The sequence below is a fragment of the Diadema setosum genome, chromosome 7, assembly GCF_964275005.1.
Source record: "Diadema setosum chromosome 7, eeDiaSeto1, whole genome shotgun sequence".
NCBI lineage: Eukaryota > Metazoa > Echinodermata > Echinoidea > Diadematoida > Diadematidae > Diadema > Diadema setosum.
This window is the reverse complement of record NC_092691.1, coordinates 13,035,274-13,053,510: the sequence shown is the minus strand read 5'-3', so window position 1 is coordinate 13,053,510 and position 18,237 is coordinate 13,035,274. Positions and strand designations below refer to the sequence as shown.

The window sequence follows — 18,237 nt, the reverse complement described above, 5'->3', positions numbered from 1 at the left end:
TGTGTGTGTGTGTGTGTGATGTATGCGTGTGAAGTTGGTTAAACTATGCAGAGGTGCAGTGAACAAAGGAGTATGCCCGGAAGTCTATTGTAACAGTAAATTAATCAAATTTTAGTTTTCAGCCAATTTCTGAAAGATATATTACCCAGTGCTCAAAAATCCAGTGGTATGTGTAACATACCTGCGCCTCGAATCCAGTCTCACTCTCTCCCTTCCTCCTATTATTTATAAAACAAACCCTGGCTTCGCTACGAGCCCTTTAACTTTCTCCTCCAACAGGATTCCCGATTTAACTCACACTATAAGCCAGTTCGGAGTTAGCTCATGGGCACATTGGTCCGAATGACCTTTCTTTTTTCTTAGTCGGTTAGGGGCATTTCACTCGTTTTAGAGCAACATAATGCGTAAGCTTTACATAACAATTTATGGAATTCGTTGATCCTGTTCAAACAAAGAATAAACTTGCGTAGACCAGATGACCAGAATGATCCGTCAGATAACACTTGGGAAAGCATCTTTCATTATTTTGCACTGAATGTATTAACAATCTCTTTCAATTGATATTGCCAAATACCACTTTTGCTGCCAGGTGGATGTGCTGGCAAGCAGCATTTATAAGCATTTCATGAATAATCATTACATTACAGATGCTTATCCCAGTGAAATTAAAAACCAACATGCCTGTTGGTCCGAATGACCTTGTTTCTGCTCATGCGCAAAGTGGAACTCCGAACTGGCTTATTGTACCACAATATTCTCGTTAAACACCTCCAGTCAACTCCTTGTCAAACATGTACTCCCAACATCCTGCCTGCCCTATTTCTTTATTCCCTTAAAAATCACATGCTGTCTATCAAAGTCTTTCTTCTTTATTCCCTTTGTCTGATTCCCTACAATGTCCTACCTACCCCGTGACCCTCTACGTCATCATTATTCCCTTTATAATGCCCAACTTATTCGGAACCCCCCTTTTTTACCTCGCTACACATACAAACATACACATGCAATGTACATATATATATATATATATATAATATATATACATACATATGACATGATTAAATAGAAATTAACACACACATATTTTTGTATTTAGGCCTTATTTCAATTTGATAGTAACATTATCATTTCCTGATTTCCTGATCCCTGCTTTAAACTGAAACAACAAAAATATCAATTTACACACAAACATACACACACACATACACACATACCCACACACACACACACACACATATATATATATATATATATATATATATATATATATATATATATATATCTATATTATCACGATACGGGATTACTCCATACCGCACAATGCACAATGGAACACGTGTTGCGCTATGACGACGACAGGAAACAATAGAGTATTCGAAATAGATCACCGGGGAATACCAGTATTCGAAATATATCACCGGGGAATACCAACTTGAGTTCGGGAGTCCGCATCGGGCCACCATGCTCAGACCAGGGAGGTCTCACCTCCCTGCTCAGACGCTGGTACTGTACACACCAGCGGTTAACAGTACATTGTAACATGTACTAGCTAGCTGGACGGTTCAGTGCGGGCGGAATTTGTCGACGGTGTAAGTCTACTGAAGTGCTTGTATTTACCCCTATCATTGCAAAGTATTGATATTCGAGTACGTGTACATTCATCCAAACACGTAAGTACACTGTACTATACTTTTTGTTAATACAGGCACAATTCTCAGGCTGTGCCACCGGCCCAAATACCGACAGATTGCCATAGCAGCATGATAAGCTAACTGGAATTGTACACTATACTATTACTCCTACGTTTACAATTGGGGCGGAACATCGCGCTCTGCTCATACGGGCGAAACGAGAAATATGAATATGTCGACAGGGGAACTGGCGTAATAAATCAAATTCAATTAGTTGCGTGTGTTTGTTTCGGTTAATTTTGAAATAATCCGCTGAAAACACTTCACCAGAGTGTCGGTAAACTCTTCATGATGTTAATGCTCGCGACATTGCACACGAACATAGAGAGAGAGAGAGAGGGAGGGAGAGAGATGGGGGGGGGGGAATAACTGTTCAGATAGAGAGAGGGGGTTTGGGGACAATACAGTGATTGTGCTCACTGTTGATCATTTAAAGAATTTATTTATGGTACAGTATTCTCCATGATATGATTAGGCCTATGCTTGTGCTGATCTTGCAAACGGAAATAAGGTGAACGGAAGGTAAGGTATACGCTCTCTACTTTAAAAAAAAACCCAAAAACTTGAACCTTGCATTAAGTAATCACTTTCTATCTCTAAACAGTGACCTTAATAGCGCACTTTCCTGTCATTTTTTTTTTTCTTTCAGTGTCTACAAAAATGGCTGAATCTGCACGCTCGACTTTCTTATCCAGTGATCTTTCCATCATGAAATTAGCGAAGAAAATAAATCCTGTGGAAAATTACTGGGAATTAGCGCTGGTACTATTGGAAGATGAACCCAGGGTGGCGACGATCATAGGTCGACAAACAACAAATTTTCGCGATATCGTCTACAAAATATTCATCAAATGGAGAAATGCGAATGGAAATCAACCCGACAAACTTCTGAATTTGTTCGTAGAACTTGAACTTGAAGCTGCAAGAAAATATTTAAGTGAAGGTATGTATTTTCAAAGATCAGAGCAAAAAATTATGAGTAACACGCATGATGCATGGCAATCAAAACTCATTCTCTGTCAGTCATATGAAGTAATATAATGATAAATACTATAGTACATGACGAGATTGTTATGATCTTTTGCAACAGAGGAGCCTCTTTAGTGTCACGCTGCACTGAATAATGGCTTAGAGTAAATTTCTATTATTGCTTCAGCACTGCTTAATCTGGATCAAGATTGACACTGTTTAAAACTTCTTGTTTCCCGTTCCGTATGAGCTCTGGGCAAGTGCGGTATTGCGAGTCCAGAGTTACTTTTCCTTTAAGTGTTGAAATAGGCTCACAATGGCTTCAATTTACGAAATGTCATAATTTATCAACTTATCTCGAGAATCACACTAGCCTAAAAGTTGTATGGAAACCATTAGTTTAGCCTTCTACACATCTCGATGCTTTGTTTTCTACTCACACTTCAAGGAGATAATGAAAATGTCGTCTTGCAACCTAACGACCATGGTAAAGCGCCGAGCATGACAACGGTTGTGTGATCCAGGTGTGCCCTGATTGTGGCCGGGGGACCAAAATGGGGGCCAACTATCACAAACATGTTCATCTTCTTTAAAACACAATGTCAAAGTTGTAAAATTAGGCCAGCTTTGGAGGCATTATCACAAAGGCTATTATCTTCTTATAATACTTTATATAAATAGACACCCCGAACCTCAGAGAACCCCAGAATCTCCAAATTATAGCCTTTAAAAATAATGTGTGAAACCAGGAATATTCTGGGTATACATCAATTAGTGTATACCGTCAAGGTATCCTCCCCCCCCCCCTCCCAGTTCCAGGGTTGGGGTTGGAAGCGATCAAATTGTAAAAGATGTGTTTTCACATTTTCATCTTCTTCATAAAACTGCATGGTCACATTTTCGATAATGTTGCAAGTATCATCGCCAGTGTGATAGAATAATCATATTAAGATGCATTATAGAGTGAACTGAAGGTGAAATTTGAGGCAATATCCAATTGGAATTGGAATTCCAAGGGAATGCTTTTCTGTGATTTTGTATGGGACTTACAGTTTGTTAAATTCATGGTTTGCAGCCTGTATTCAAAAAATATAAACAGCAGGCCTATACATAGTTATGATAAAGACTGTACATTTCTCTGATACAGAGCTAGAAAAGGACAGCAACTTCCTTACGGCCAAGGACAGTAATCTCTACGCACTGGCTTCAAAGATCAGTTGCGTCGCTAAGCACAGAGATATCGCACTGGGTCTCGACTTCAGCGACGTCGACCTGGAGAACATCATCGGGTTGACCCATGTCCAATACGAGGACGCCCTCTACAGAGTCTTTATAGAATGGAGGAATGCTCACAGTCCCAACATGAAGACGTTTCGCGAGCTTCAGACTATTTTGGAATCACATGGGCAGAAAGAAGCTTCGGAATACATAGAAACTCTGGAGAAAGAGGGTTTGAATCCAGGTAAGGGACGGAAAGTTTCTTAAGGCGATGACATCTTTTCTCTTTCACTACGGGTGCTGTTCGTTATTCCGAAGGTTCGATATTCCGAAGGTTCGTTATTCCGAAGGTTCGTTAATCCGAAACACACAAATTTCCTATACCTAGAGGTTCGTTAATCCGAAAATGAAAAAGGGTTCGTTAATCCGAACATTTGTGGCGTTATTCTGAAGGTTCGTTATTCCGAAGATTTGTTAATCCGAAAATGAAATTCGGAAAAACGAACCTTCGGAATAACGAATCTTCGGACTGAAGAGCCTCCGGAATAACGAACCTTCGGAATAACGAGCTGTAACTTTCACTACATACTGTGAACAGAACATTGTTGCTCGTGTTGTTTTGTTTTGTTTCGCTTTTTTTTTTTTTTTTTTTTGCTTGTGCCCATTTCATTACGGAGAATGAATTAACATGAAAGAAGAAAACAGCTGTTGAGCAATACTATAGGTAGGTCAGAGACGAGCAACAATGATCGTGAGTTGTGTCATGTCCTCCGTGTTTCTCGACGCGTCAGCATCGACAACATCGAAATTAATTGTGTAATTTTGTGTTTATTCCTACTTTTATAGCGAAGCTTAACCTACACGATCCTTGAATGCGAGTGGGTTTTGGTCGCAATTACTGAAGACTGCATGTCATTTTGATCCCATTGGCAGGGAAAGGTTTGCCACAATCAGTCACTTACGCTGACAATTAAACACTTTTAATCAGAGCAGAGTCTACCTCTTGCAGCTCCTTATAAAATGTCTGCCAATTCGCACTTCAGCTGCTGGCTTTGACATGAAATAAAAGTTCTTCTTCTTCTTCTGATTAAGTCTGCCTCCTTCAATAGATTGAAGATTCTTGCAGACTGGTGCTATTTATATTATAATACAATTTATTTACAGATATTTACAAGCACATAGAAAATTTGACGAAAATAATTAGCAACTGTGATCAACCGTTAGACGGTTTCGAAATGATCCCACAGATGGCGCTGAAACAATTTCTGACGACAGGGAATTCCAGTTCCTTACAGTTCTTGGAAAGAACGAATAGCGATGTGATTCTGTTCTCGAATATGGTACCTGATAGCAACGGCGTATAAAATCCATACTGAGGAGTGGGGGGGGGGGGGGGATGGTCACCATCACCACGATTACAAGCCCATAACCGGACCGGCGCAGCCTTTTTTTTTTTTGGGGGGGGGGGGGGTGGGGGGGTGGGGGGGGGGAGAAGCTTTGTGCCCCCCTCCCCTCCCCCCACACACACACTTTACAGGGATCGGATGCCCCACTCTTTTGCATGAAATATAAAGTTTTCGGCGGAAAATCAGACCTTAAAAGTATGAAAACATTTTTTTTTGGAAATATCTGTGAGAGGGAGCGGAACGACCGAACGGGGGAAGGATGTGTATGGGGGGGGGGGGGGGTATCCCTCTCCCACACGAGGAAGATTTTGCATTTTCAGACCTGAAATTCAGCGATCTGGTGCTCACTTGTGGTGAAAATTTTTTCTTTTCTTTAAAAAAACAATAAGAAAATGAAATATTCACAATATATTATTGAATGACAAAATCGTGGTATTTCAGCTCTTGCTGTGCGACATCACTGTGAAGGCCTACTAAATAATAGGGCCTATCATCGGCGTAGACAGGATTTAATCTTAGGAGGAGCGGTTATGTGAGGGAACGAATCAAGCGAGGGGGAAGGGTATGGTAGGGGGGTTTCCCCCTCCTACGGTGAAATTTCTTTGCGTTGAAAATTTTGACATTTTTCAGTCCAAAAACTGCCGTTTGTAGCTATATTCTTCGCTTTGGAAATTAAGGGGAGCACACCAGGCGCAACTGCTGTCAATCACTGGCAGCAACATCAGGAGAATGGCATAGCGATTAAATGCGAGCGAGCGGAGCGAGCGAGCATGAAAATTTTAACATTTTACAGTCTAAAAACTGCCGTTTGTAGCTATACTTTTTCGCTTTGGAAATTAAGGGGAGCCGCATCAGGCGCAACTGCTGGCAATTACTGGCAGCAACATCAGGAGAATGGCATAGCAGTTAAATGCGAGCGAGCGGGGCGAGCGAGCTTGAAAATTTTGACATTTTACGGTCCAAAGACTGCCGTTTGTGGCTGTATTTTTTCGCTTTGGAAATTATGGGGGCACACCGGGCGCAACTGCCGGCAATCGGGCAGCAACATCAGAATGGCATAACGATTAAATGCGAGCGAAGCGAGTGAGCTTGAAAATTTTGATATTTTACAGTCCCACATGTCCTTTGTGGCTGTACTAGTATTTTTTCGCTTTGGAAATTAAGTTAATAAATTAACTGCTGGCAATTACTGGCAGCAACATCAGGATAATGGCATAATGATTAAATGCGAGCGAGCGAAGCGAATGAGCTTGAAAATTTTGACATTTTCCAGTCCCAAAAACTGTCGTTTGTGGCTGTATTTTTTCGCTTTGGAAATTAAGGGGGCGCACCGGGCAAAAACTGTTGGCAATTACTGGCAGCAACATCAGGAGAATGGCATAATGATTAAATGCGAATGAGCGAAGCGAGCGAGCTTCAAAATTTTGACATTTGACAGTCCAAAAACTGCCGTTTGTAGCTATATTTTTCGCTTTGGAAATTAAGGGGGCGCACCGGGCGAAAACTGCTGGCAATTACTGGCAGCAACATCAGGAGAATGGAATAATAATTAAATGCGAGCGAGCTTCAACAATTTGACATTTTACAGTCCCCAAACTGCCGTTTGTAGCTATATTTTTCGCTTTGGAAATTAAGGGGGGCGCACCTGCTAACAATCACTGGCAGCAACATCAGGAGAATGGCATAGCGATTAAATGCGAGCGAGCGGAGCGAGCGAGCTTGAAAATTTTGACATTTTACAGTCTAAAAACTGCCGTTTTTTTTTTTATATTTTTCGCTTTTGTTTGTACCACTTTTATTTGAGAACCATCCCCCCCCCCCCATCGACGCCGCTATACATATTAGGTTGCTTTTGTTAAGTGAAAGATCTGCTGCTCACTCTTTGATAAATTAGGGAATATACGTCTATGTCAAAAGTGTACAAAGTTTATCCCTTATCCTGTATAGCGGACCTTTTGCATGTTCATGATTGCAATACAACGATCTGGTGCATAGTTCTGGCGATATTTGGACAATTTTCCATTAAGAAAGTTCGAGATTTGTCCTCATCTCGGGAATTGCTTGGGGGATAAATGATTTGTCTGTCTAAACACTTCCTTTGGGGCGGGGAAAATGCCCCTTTGCCCCCATAGATTCGACGTCCCTGATCTTCCCTTGGTATGCCCATAGATGTACTCCTGACTGAGTCATCAGTCACTGTCGTTTCTCAGGAATGATTCAGGAAATGGAGGGGATTCAATTATGGCGATAAAGTTGTTGTTATTGTTTGTTTGTATGTTTTCGTACATATTTTGCAGATGGTCCCCAGTTACTCGCGTCATAGCATGTTTACATGTAGACCTATACTATTTGACGTTGTCAACGCCTGAGCCATACCTTACAGTGTATGTCGATGTTACTTTCTTCGCGAGCGAGCGAAGTGAGCGAGCGCTTGAGAAAATTATACATTTTCCTACAAGATAGAATACTGTTCAGCTCTGTTACCTGTCTGAAGGCCGGCGTACAAACGTCATGCAATATGCCAAAATTGATACAATCACATTTCTGCTTCCTCCATTTTTTCCCCTCAAAATTCAGGGGGGGGGGGGATGATTGTACAGGCCATCCCCCCTCCTCCATTTCAGGGGGGGGGGGGATATATCCCCCCATCCCCCCGGGAAGGAGTGTGGTTGCGAGGCTCTCGTCAACTGAGTAGCCTGTTTGATAATATAGTCCTGTGCTGAAAGAGGAGTAAGATTATTGTGTATTTTGTACATCATAATTAGCCTGTCATTTTCTCTGCGCTGTTCCAGAGTGGTCCAATCAAGTTCTTGTAGCATTTTGGTGACACTCGAGGTGTTATGATAGCGATTTAAAGTGAATCGCGCAGCTCTTGATTATATTAAGTTCACTTAATATAATTATGCTCGGCAGAGCATGAAAGAATGACAGTTTGTATACATGCTGAAACTGATCGGATTTAACGTACTCCGACTTGCGTTATTACAATGGTTTTCTGATTTCCTTTTCTATTCTATAACTGACAGTGTATGTATTACTTTAAAACTTTTCCGGTTTACTCTCAACTGCAGTAGAGGAGTCAACTCGAAATACAGATGACGAAGATCGTACAGACGGGTATTCCACTTTGGAAGCAGCAGGTATATTATACTCAACTGAACTATGTGCTCGGTGTTTAAACCTGCAAAGCCCACCAACGACACATTATGCTCCCTTCCATGTTTTCATTTGCCACTCCTAAACCTTTAACTTAATTTGGACCAAATTTGGTTACTTTTTGATATAAATGTTGATATGTACAATTGAGTTATGGCCTATATTGCTGGTTACCATCGCAACCGTCAACTGACAACCATGTTATAGTTGAATTTTGGGGTGTTTTTTCTCTATTGAATTTTCAGTGAACAATAGGGGATTAAATGGGATATCCTTGGCTAAAATTTGTTGAAGGACCAAAATATGAAGCAATCATGGTTATGAATGACTCTCAAATGGTTTTCTTATTATTTTCTTTGGTTTTCATGTGACAAAAAGGTATCAAAACAATAGATGCAATAGTGATACAAGTATGCCCATCGGAGTCAACACAACAAAGTACTGACCAATTTCTTTCTCTCTTAATTTTGAATTACAACGTACTTGCATTATCATGCTGTAGTTATCCTGCTCTCATGATGATATCGCTCTATTTGCACACATTCCCCTTAAAAAATATGAAATTCTAGATATCTTCATGTATTAGGCCTACTATGAAAATGATGCCCCCATTTGGTGACCTTGAGAAATTCCGAAATGTAGTGACATATATTTTGAGGTATTTCACACACATAAAACATAATGAAAAGGTATAGTTAATTGCAACTGATTGACAAATTGCCGTACATCGACGTAAATTTGACAATGTAGGGTAATTTGTCAATCAGTCGCAATAAAAACAACTCGACGGAAGATTCTTATCAATTTGAGTAGCTACTAAATTATAGTACGCACAATGCGTGCCATTATTCCCCCCCCCCCCCCCTCCCCTCGGCCCGGGGCCTGCGTGCGCTTTGTAGGGTTGATACATGTAGAATACGTGTATGGGCAGTTTGTTTGTTTGTTGTTGTTGTTGTTGTTGTTTTTTTGAGTCATTCCACGAGAGCAACACCAACGAGTCATACGGTCCACGAGAACGACATGACAAATACGTCCACGAGTCGTACAGCTCACGAGTTACGCAGCCCATGAGTTCGACACTACGCAAAAAAGGCTCACGAGACCGACACGTATACCCAAAACAAAGCGCACGAGACCAACATTACGCAAAAAACGAGTTATGCAGCCCATTAGTCATGCAGCCCATGAGTTCGACACAACGCAAAAAAAAGGCTCACGAGACCGACACGTATACCTAAACAAAGCTCACGAAACCAACACTACGTAAAAAAGGCACGTGAGGCCAACACTAGGCAAAGAAGGACCACGAGACCGACACCAGGCAAAGAAGGCCCACGTGACCGACAGGATGAAAAGCGCCATCTCTATGTCAGTTACAACTATGTATCTGGAGAGGGTATGGCATGAATGACATAAAAGGGGAAATAAACATACTGCTGGGTGTGCATTCGTCACACTATCGAGCGCGAGATTGTAAATATTATATTAACAGTGCCATCTACACGTATGAACCAACAAGACAGTGTGTATTTTCACAGGTGTGGCATTAGGGGCAATCCTGTCACGCTATACTGGGAGCGACATTGTTACCAATCAATTCTTAATTTTTCATGATAACATTGTACTTCTCATATATCTTCTTGCTAGAAATGAGGAAAGCCTGTTAAAGATAGCACGATGTCATTATGAATGACCTAAACTTGAAGGCATGCATCGTTCTTGCCTTTTTTTTTTTTTTGGGGGGGGGGGGAGGTGAGCAAGAATACCTTAAAAAGTCGAGGAGTTAACACGCATATTACTTGGTGATTTTCCATTTTTTAATTGAAGTGGAAAGATCTGGTGCACACTTTTAGTGAATTTTATCAATATTTGCACAAACACTCACACACGCACATACAAATAATTTTAAGGTATTGAAACTTCCAGGGCGTGAGGGAGAGCAACTGACGCCGTAACACCTTAGCAACTTCACTTTCCTATCACTCATTTCTTCCTTATACCACTATCTGCACACACCCTATACAATATTACTATTACATAGGCCTACTCTTTGGTTTTATAGATGACGCTGTTAATACTTTCGGTCTCGTGAGCCTTCTTTGGTAGTGTTGAGCTAATGGACTCGTTTTGCCTAGTGTCGAAATCAGGGACTGTATAGGCCTATAACTCGTAGGTCTATCATATTTCACTTGATGTCGAACTCGTGGGTTTTGTTCATTTACTGTCGAACTCGTGAGCTGTATGACTTGTGGGAGTCGGTCTCGTGACGTGCACCCGAAATAATGTAAAGGCCGTGTCACACCTTTCCGGGCAACCTACGCGGGCTTGTTGCGAGGAGGGATTTTCCAGCACGCCGGAGAATTTTCCGCGGGCGGACAAGAATGTTTGCGAATTTCGCACGTCTATTATCTGCTAGACGAGTGCTACTTACCTTCTACTTGCGTGTATTCCGTGTGACCTGCATGAGAGCTTTGAAAGCGATCCGTTTTCTGTTACGAGCGATTTACGGGTTCTGAGAAGTACCTGCGTTGGAGTTGCTTGCGAGGTGCTGCCGGTAAGGGTCTCCTACTGATGTTCTGCGTGTACCTCTGCGAGCGAACCCCCACGACTCACTCGGAACAAGTTTTGAGCATGCTCATGGCCTTGTCACGCCGTATCTGGGGAAGTTTTGCGGGTTGACTTGCGGGGAAACAAATTTGCTATCCGGAGCTCTCCACAGTTGGTCCGCACCTGACAGTACCTATAGCGCGTATCTCGCCTTTATTTGCCCTGAGGTGCGCACGCAAGTCCGATTTAACCGCAGCCAAGTTTTGAGCATGACCAAAACTTTTTCCGGGTAAGTCGCGGGGATACCTGGAGAGGTCCACGCAGAACGCCAGTTGGAGGTCCTTAGCGGCAGCACCTCGCAGGCAACTCCCACGGAGGTACTTCGCAGTCCCCGTATAGGCCTACAGCCAAGATAATGACATTCTGTGGGACTTCTGCCATTCCTTCAGAGGAATTCTTTCACTTAGTTGTCAGCCCCCACGCGCCTGGCACACAGGTCACACAGTATACCCGCAAGTAGAATTTAAGTAGAACGCGTCAAGTATGACACAATCATGCACTGACTCGCCCAAATCCTTGTCCGCCCTCAGAAATTGTCCGGTATGCTGGAAAATCCCTACAGGGAACAAGCCCGCGTAGCTTGCCCGGAACAGTGTGACAGAGCCTAAACATGGTTGCGGGTAAAAAGATTTGCGTACGTACCTCCGGGCGACTACGGATGAGATACGGGTACTGTCATGTGCGGGTCATCTGCGGGGACTTCCGGGTAGTAAAAATTGTTCTTCGCAAGTCGCACGAAAGGCTTTGCCCGGAAAGTGTGACACGGCCTTTTGGGACCTGTTTCCAAAAAGATTGATCGTAAATATTTATGATTGATTTGAAATTGATTCAAAATATTTGCTATCAAATCTGTGCTTCAAATCAAACTAAGTATCTTTATGAAACAGACTTACGATCCGTATTATCTTACTCTCGATTCTCTGAGTTATACGCTCAATAATTCGAACATAAGATAAATTGCAACCCTTTATCGAAGAGGCCTCCTAGTTTTTGTCCTTGATGATAACCTTTTTACACATTAATGCAGTGGAACTTCGTGAAGGTCATTTAACATCTACAGTGTTTTAAGAGCTTTTTGTGGATTAGGGATTGTGAGTGAAGCACACTGTGTAACACCGCTGTTTAAACACATACGAAATATTTGGATTCAAGCTTATCCTCTTTAACCAAGTGTGAATGAGAGTGGCAATCTGCATTAATTCTATTGCTTTTATATTTCCTTGCAGTGCCGGTCGATATGCCTCAGCGACTTGAAAGTTCTACCTTTGCCGTCGTAAACCCAACAGATGAAGGCTACCCGTCTCAGATGTGACAGGTACATACATTTGTAGAGATGATCATTTTCGATGGATTACACACTCCAAGATTTTCTTCACTAATAGTTATTTTTCTATCTCAAAGAAAAAAAAAAACACTAAGTGTTTGGGTGTAAAAAGCGTCAGAGGATTTAATGTATTATGTAGTGGAAAATTGAAACAAATCTATTACATAGGAGACTTCATGCATCCCATTCATGATAATTATAATTATTTTTTTAACCTCATGAATGTACTATACCTTTCTAGTGATATGGAAAGCGTTGATAGAAACTTCATGCACAATAATTTTTGGAGCTAATCTGTGACGTTTTAATCATAATCCAAGTGAGACATTGAGAAGTCCGTGTATAGGTAATTGCAATGAGCCTGTTGCTCATTTTTACTTCACTGAACGGATTTCTCTTACCGTACGAGAACTTAACATTAAACTTCAGCGTAGCACGTCCTATTACTGACTTCACAATCTTGATCGGAGAGGATCTCATTGTTTTCTATTCATAGCTACAAAAGCATTTCTTGTGTTATATATTTTAAAGTATCTGAAGTGATGGTTTTTGGGACCTATATTCTCCTACCCCACCCCTCTCTGTTAACTATCTTTATTAGAATTATTCGATTATTCCTTTTTTGAATTGGTTCTGTGATATAAGAAGCCATTTCATCGCACAATGCCCACGGTATTATAGGAGAAGCCTTCAAACAAAATGTCACAACGATCCGTTAACCACATAGAATCACCATTACAAGATTGTGTCTCTGTTGGTTGAAAACCTGTACTTAGTAAGTCTTAATATATATTATGCTTCTACGTTTCCCTCATACAGACGTCTCGTGTTATCTTCATGAGATAGGAATTTACTTGTTTTGGTAATTACTGGTAATTCTTATTAAAGAAAAAGAAAAACGAATACGCATTCCATCATAACGAAGCAAGGAATAATCATAAGCTGTTGTTCATCCAATCTGATCGTATACAGACACACAGACTACTTGTTTCTCCTGTGTTTGGTGTGTTATTTCTTCCAGACGTACCTTTAGATATTTTTCTACTATAGTCTTTACGTTATGATCAGTTAACGTCCCAAAAAATACGGTCATGTGAAGGTAATTGGCAAAGACAATCCAGTTGTTCTTGTTAATGATGTCTTTAATGCATAATAGTTTTGCCATCTGGAGAAGAAATTATAATAGTATTGTACTATCACCTCAGGACTTAGTCTTCCTCATTCTCTGTCTTCCTTTTTTTCGCAGAGTGTAAAATAGAGTGTATGCTTCTTTTTTGTACTGATCATGTAGACAACATGTTGTTATCCCTGTCTGGCTGTGTATATTTTCAACGACTTGTATGTCAAATTTATCTTATTGGTTTTTTTTTTTTACATTCTGTTGAAAAAGTGAATATAAAGTTTAAATTTGAATGCCAAACTTATCGATTTATTTTGATAACTAGCCTATGTTTATATTTTCTGTTAATCGAGTAGCTTGTATAGGGTTTTGAAGTTTGCATTCTTAAGTTGATCTACTTATACAGAAGTAAAGCAAATATATAAATTTTGATGAAATAAACATGTCACAGTACTACTTCTACATTATTCCTATATTGCGTTTTAGCTGCAGACCGATATACATTTTAACAATATTGACGATTTCAAGTCAGATTTGATATATTTGTGTACACTATATGACTGTACTCAATTATTCATTTTTACAAGACATATATTTATTCTTGACACGTGCAGACATTTATAGTGTTGTAAAAGAAGTCAGCACTCATTTCTACATGGATCTGGTTATCTTTCACCCACAACTAAATAATCAAATCATATTATGAATAAAATGCAAATGGCTTTCTTGACGCAACTATTCACTCAGTCTTTCGAAAACTCTTTACCAGTGTCTTTTTTTTTAATGCTGACGTTTATAATCATAGTCTCAGAACGTGTTATAATTTTCGCCCTTGACAGCTATGTTTAATAACAAGTACGTTTGTTATGTAAAAATACAGAACCAGTACTGCGTGCGGGACAACCTTGAATTTTAGTTAGGGATGAACAAACGGGCAACTTAATCATATACTTGTATTGAGAAACAATACACATGTAAATGTACCAAAAGTGCTGCGTTATTCCTACTCATGTGAAAGTACTATCCTTTAATTATCGTGTGTGACATGTTTCGTTAAAATTTGTATTTGTTATCTTACTTAGAGTTGATGGTGATAATTTTACTCTTAAACTGCTTATCATAACTATAGTTATGATAAGCAGTTTTACAATCTACGGTTTTACATTCTCAAGTAAATCTGTTTCTTTATCATCATATTGCAGTCTGTGTATTTATGTGCATCTTTATTGTTAGAACATTGTGGGTGTCATCGATGTGTTTGTTTTATTTCCTGTATTGTACGTCAGGGTGCTTCTTTATATTGTTGTTTTGAAAGATGAAAATTAAGGTGTATATCAAATGAAAATATGTTTCGAGGACAGTTACCAACAGACATCACTATGCAGCAAACACCCGCAAAAACATATCAACCTCCTTGATGGAAGTGTCTCTATCGCATCGCATCATCGTTTACAATACTTCATGTACCAAGATGTAATAACAACATAAAGCATAGCATGGTTTGATCGCATGTATAAATCGCAGTCATCCAATCATGTTCGGTGGATACTTGAAATGGAATACCACAATAAACATAACTTTGTTGCATGCATTGAGGTATTAAATGACTCAGTGAATGATAAATAAAACATAAACAATTAATCTAAATCTACAGTTCTCTTTATTTCAATCAGAAAGCATTACAGAAATACAAAGAAACATGAGTCAATCATTGCTATTCATGTGAATACATTAAAAAGAAATGGACTAAAAGAATGTGAGATACTTGTCTCACGAGTCGGACACTAAGCCAAAAGGCTGCGAGTTCGACATTACATCATGGGGCTTAAAGGGATCGTAAACAGATAGTTTTGGTTGAGACCTAATTTCAGGTTTCTAACATTTTTTGGTGAGATGATGAGAAACCTCTTAAGAAATATGAAAGAGCATGTAACTGTATGAGGAAATCAACGTTTATTTGATGAAAATTGGTTTTGAAATGGCTGAGATATCCAAAACAGAGCGATTCTAATAAAGTGTGGAACCCACACTTTATTACGATCGCTTGGTTTTACTTTGTTTTTGGATGTTTCAGTCATTCCAAACCCGATTTTCATCAAATAAACTTTTAATTCCTCTTAAAATGGTATGCTTTGTACTATATCATAAGTATTTTCATGGTATCTAGCAAAAAGTTAAAAGCCCAATTCTCATCTCCACCAATGCTGTACCATCCCTTTAATGTGTCCATCTCTTGAGCCTTTTGCTTATATGTCGAACTCGTGGGCCTTGTTTGCCTATATTTATAGTGTCGTACTCGTGGTTCGTGTTTGCCTGATGTTGAGCTCAAGGGCCTTATTTGCCGTGTGTCGAACTCGTATAGGTATACATTATAAAGTGTCGAACTCGGCATGGACCTTGTGCGAGGACGTAACACTGGATGGGAATCGAACTCGGGTCCTCCTCTTGGGAGTCGGGAATCTCATCCACTATGCCACAACTCCCTTTCGATGGAGGTGAAGAAAAATTCTGAGCGTCTTATTTTGCAGTAAGATGAATTTTCTATCAATGTCTGGCAGGTATTTCCCCACGCTAATATCCCATAATATTTGACTAGTGTACACATTGTATTATGAAATTGACTTGCGCAATTATCATAGCATCATTAAAGCATACGAAGGAAGACAGTATTAACCTGTTCCTTATACGTCTATATACATTAAACAGTTCTATATACATTAAACAGTTTGCATATGCTGTATATATACACGTATATAGGCCTATATATAAAACGAAGAATCAAGAAATAAACTAGTAATGCATTATTTCGCCAATAAAGAATGAGTTTATTGTACTCAAATTTTCGGTGGCCTCCATCTTCTTCAGGAGTCTCTTCCCCGTCGAGACTCCTGATGAAGATGGAGGCCACCGAAAATTTGAGTACAATAAACTCATTCTTTATTGGCGAAATAATGCATTACTAGTTTATTTCTTGATTCTTCGTTATATTGGAGGCAATACGTGAATTCGCAACATGTTTGGACCTAGACTATATATATATATATATATATATATATATATATATATATATATATATATATATATATATATATATTATATGTATTAATATGACACTTCCATGGAAGCTTGTTTTCAACACAACAACTGTTATAGAACTTAATAGTTTTTTTAATCACCCTAACCGACACTATATACATACTATTCCCTTATGCAAAAGAATTCGTGATGGAAAAAAAAAAATCTGCATAGAACATAAAAAAAAAACAAATTTGTAAAGTTATTTATTCATGTCAAATTCATTTTAGTTTTCGACGGATCATAATCAACCTTCATATTTTTGTAGCAAAGGAATATATACTGTTACATTAATTGTGTAAGGAACAGTATCGAAACACATGTATACCCCGTATATCATTATTATTGTTGTTATTACTGTTATTATTATTATTATTATTATTATTATTATTATTATTATTATTATTATTATTATTATTATTATTATTATTGTTATTACTGTTATTATTATTATTATTATTATTATTATTATTATTATTATTATTATTATTATTATTATTATTATAGTGAGGTCTTTTTTTTTTTTTAACCAGGGTAGTCTCTTCAGTGTTGCCACTGCTCTACCAGAGGGCCCTGCCATTATTATTACCGTTTAAGGTTGAATGTACTATATAGCGTTGCCAGTTACCCATTTATACACCTGAGTCGAGAGGGACATGGTGGATACTTCAAACATTTTGTCCAAGGACGTAATAAATACCGGGCGAGAAGCGAACTCGAGTCCTCCAATCGGGAGTCGGGAGTCTCATCCACTATGAACACATTGTAAAATCCCCAAGGAGAGCAAATCTCATGTACGAAATATTGAGGGACTCACTATACTCCTGTTTTAAATATTTAAGACCCTCAGAAGAAGAAAACCAATTAAAAAAAAAGGTTAGGAAGCCCACTATAAAAGAGACAAGGCGGACTTGACAAAAATACAATAGATGAAACAAGTATAAATGCAAAAAAGACAACTACTTGCAGATATATTATCGAGGAGATGAATGAGCCTGTGCTAAGGGAACAACTGGTGTCGTTTACATTCCAAAAGTATGACTAAATGTAACTCAGCAGTGACTGAGCAGAAACTTCAAAAGTTCATAACTTTTGAACGGATTGAGGCCGATTTTCCTTGGTATTTTGAATTTGTAGAATTTTATTGACGTTTTCGACGCAGTCGAGGGTATGATATATTATATAGGCCTACATAAAAACATGGATTATAAATAAGAGTGCACTTGTATAACAGACGTATATGAATACAATTCTTGTAGATTAGGCCTATAAATAATGACACAAGGATGTAAAGGATTATCAACACGAGTGTAAAAGGAAAACAATAATTCATGTCATAACAAAACACCAACTTGAAAACAACTAGTGGCCATCTGGCATACGATCTACGTCGGCCCTATCCTTTAGCTACAAACTAAAAAAAAGCAGGCTGTTTGCATACTATATCCTATGGCCACTGTTGTGTAGGCCTACGTGTAGATCCAAATCTATTAAATTTGAACCATCTAGTATTGCGCTTGAACAATTTTCTTTCTCAGAACTTTGAGAAGATTGCAACATAATAAGGGGGTAAATCGTGCTAAATTCTTCAACCGAGAAGTGCTCCTGAAATCAAAAACAGAAGAAAAAAAAAACTTTGTGAAAATCACTTCGACACCTTATTTAGGCAGA

The 18,237-nt window shown here is 39.1% G+C and overlaps 1 pseudogene; it reads left to right on the top strand.

Moving 5' to 3' along the window:
• The first annotated feature begins 2,351 nt into the window (after positions 1–2,351).
• On the top strand, positions 2,352–12,359 carry LOC140231064 (uncharacterized; annotated as a pseudogene).
• The last annotated feature ends 5,878 nt before the right edge of the window (positions 12,360–18,237 follow it).